The sequence below is a fragment of the Arachis ipaensis genome, chromosome B8 (genome assembly GCF_059453495.1).
Source record: "Arachis ipaensis isolate K30076 ecotype BB chromosome B8, ASM5945349v1, whole genome shotgun sequence".
Lineage (NCBI taxonomy): Eukaryota > Viridiplantae > Streptophyta > Magnoliopsida > Fabales > Fabaceae > Arachis > Arachis ipaensis.
This window is the reverse complement of record NC_142443.1, coordinates 121,117,747-121,121,201: the sequence shown is the minus strand read 5'-3', so window position 1 is coordinate 121,121,201 and position 3,455 is coordinate 121,117,747.

Here is a 3,455-nt window from a genome sequence, read left to right as displayed (position 1 = left end):
ACAGGCAATTGCAGCGGAAAATTGCCGGCATTTTTCCGAACGGCCGCAAATTCATTGAGTAGCTACAGTTCTTGATGCCTTATTCGTCTCCATCAAAGACTGCTCAAGATAGGGGCAATTCTGTGTATCAACTGTCGCGGATAACATGTTACTCAAATTTATTTCATATTAGAAATTGGGTGAAGCCAGACCCATTAATCTTCATTTTCGGGCGAATAGGAAAGGGCGAACAAAGGCTCCAATCACCAGTTTCAAGACTCCTTGCCGCCGTATACCTTCCGTGTATCAGCTGTAGCCGCTACATCCTTCCTCGTCATGAATCTGCTCAAGCTCCCGCATAGCTCCCGTGCGCGAAAGAAAGATAGAGAGGCACGTCCATTGTTCGTCCATCCGCTGTGAACGTCCCAGTGTCGTCGTGTGGCTTCCCAACCGTCCCGGTGTCGTCATCCTCAACCTTCCCCCTTGCTCTATTGTGCGTCGCTCGAACGCACCCTCTCCCCGCTTCCTGGTTTGCTTTTTTTCCTTTTTCTGTTGTTCCAATTTCATCTTTTGTCTTCATACGTTTGTTTCAATTTAATCATTTTGCTTGTTGATCGAATATCTTTGTACCAATTTAGTTTTATTTTGCTTGTTTCCAATCTGTTTGCTATTTTAGTTCGAACCCTAGTCTGATGAAATTTTACCCCAATTTAGTGACTTATAATATTCTCTGATTTTCTTGAACTCTGTCTTTTTGCATAATTTTCCATGAAGAAGAGACACAAGGGGTGTCTGTGATAGTTTCAGAGACAGGTTCTAACATTATGAGTTATCACTAATCTTCAAAATATGAAAGATTTTGATCTTTGCAAAACTTTAGTGAATGGTGATACTTGTCTGTGCTATAATGTTGTGAGGAACTTTTTTATTGGGATAATCCATTGCCATTTCATCTAACTTCAGGAGCCTGGAGTGAATGCTCAAATTGTATATATTGATGGGACATTTGATCTGTTCCATGCAAGGCTTGTTGAGGTACATAAAAGTTTCATAGTATTTTAATCAAGTTCCAAATTTCATTCTCCCAAAAGCACTATCTCAACTAATACTCATGGATGGTATTTTTTTATTGACTTATGATTTTCTGTTATTCACTACTCTTTTAGATTCTTAAGTGGGCTAGGGAGCCTCAGCTGTTTCATCTGCATCCTCAAACCAGGTGAGTACAAGGTCTACATTTATCTTTTGTTTCATGTACTCCCCTCAATGCATGTATTGTCTCTGAAGTGTATATGTTAATAATAGTCTATTTAATCCAACAGAGATTGGATATTTAGGCATCTTTTTTTAAAAATTTCAACTACATAATAACATTCCATAGTTTGATTCCTCTTTTATTTAGTATATTATTATTATAGCACTATTATTTATTTAGGGTTTGTTTCGACTACAAGTTTACAATGGTGAATTGTCATTGTTCTTAACTTTATTGTGTTGTTTCCAATCTCCTATGACATAATTGTTTAGGCAATAACTCAACCTGCAAGTTCTTTGCCTGCCATTTCAGTGCCATCCTTTACATCGCAACCTCTTACTTCGTCCGTGGGACAGTGAGTTCATGTTTATCTTTCCTTTCTCTCCAAGTTTCAGTGCAATGTAAAGTCCTTTTTCGAATCATCTTGTATGATTCTCTATTTCTTATACTTTTAGTTTTCAGAGGAATATGCAATCTTGAGCAAATTCCTATTATGACTCCTGCTAGGTGAGTATCTGATATTTATCTATCATGGTTTAATTTAACAACTATTTTGTCCTTGATGGAGATTTTCTTATTGATGGAGATTTTCTTTTAATTGGTATCTACTCAGATGAAACAGTGAGGTATAGTTTCTTATTTAGCAAATTTGATTTTGATTGGTATTATCCAAGTATTATGTTAACACTAGATAAGAGAGTAACAAGTAACAACTTACCTTTAGGGAACACTGGGGGAGACACTATCCTATTATGCGTCTTCATGAGCGTAGCCTTAGCATGCTGTCTTGCCGTTATGCCAATGAAGTCATTATCCAAGCACCTTGGAAAGTTACAAAGGATATGGTATGTCATTTTTTATGTATGCAGTATTTTTGTCTTTTCCATTTCCCTAACCATTCTTAATCAAGCATTGAATGAAATTATCTATGTTCATTTCATATTTTTTGTTCCTTTGAATCAAATAGATTATTACAACTTTCAATATCTCTCAAGTTGTGCATGGGACTGTTGCTGAAAACTCACTTGAGGTAAGTTCACTGAACGCTATTCTGTTTATATGTGGCAAAGATATTATCTTCCCTTTTTACTGGTACTGATATTGGAGCATGTTGTCTTGTTCAGTCTGAAAGTGATTCTTATGAAGTTTTGAAGAACATGGAGATATTCCACTTGCTTGAAAGCTCGAAAAATATCACTACTACTTTTGTAGCCCAAAGAATAATAGCTAACCATGAAACTCACAAGATATTGTGTCTCTCTTTTTTTTTCATTCATTTGTTCAAAATTTTGGAAAATTTAAACTGTCCTTAAAATCTGTGTTTGTGACTTTTGTATGCTTATAGTATATCACAAATTGTATAATTTTCTTGTTATTTTCAATGCCACTGCCGGTGCTTCCTCTCTTGCTTCTTCTTGTCTAAATTAATCGGATGCCCTTTGGTTTCTTGGTTGTCTTCTTCTTTTACATTGTATCTTTCTTTTATATTTTTTTTTCAATTATGTGCCCTTAGTTTACTCTGATTATTAATATATTTAGAAAAGCCAATTTTGGACCTAGTGTAGAGAAAAAAATTATATAGTTGAGAATTTTCATCATATTCTAATTAAAAAGATAGTTGGTTATTTATCGTGTTTGTAAATAGGAATGGTGATAGTGGTATTATGCGATGAAATCTTTAGGAACTACTTGGATGTGAAAGCACCTTTATTATAGGTACATGGTTCTATCTTGTATGTGATTTTGTCACCATGCTTAATTACTTAATATATTATGAAATGAAATTTGGAAAAAAAGAAGTATTGATCTTAATTCCTTATTATTGGTGTCTTCTCAGATGTAGAGAGCTACAAGGAAAAATGGAGAAAGTTTAAATATTAGTTGAAGAGCGGGAGGAGATGGTGAGAAATTTGGAAAAGAGAGAAATCGAGTATATAAGGTTGCTTCAAAGAAGTAAAGTTGGAGTTAATGATCTTGAGTAATTAACAGTAATAGGCAAAGGTGCTTTTGATGAGGTACATAATAAATATTTGAGATCATGGTATATTATATAGTGCTAAACTGAAGCACCTTTAAGCCATTCTGATTGGTAAAATTTATTTGCAGGTGATGAATTTGATAGGTGATGTAAAAGGAAAGGTAGCCATCATGGTCGATGACATGATTGATACAGCTGGTGAGTTCATGTCAAACTTGTTTGGCAATGGCAATAATTTTATAT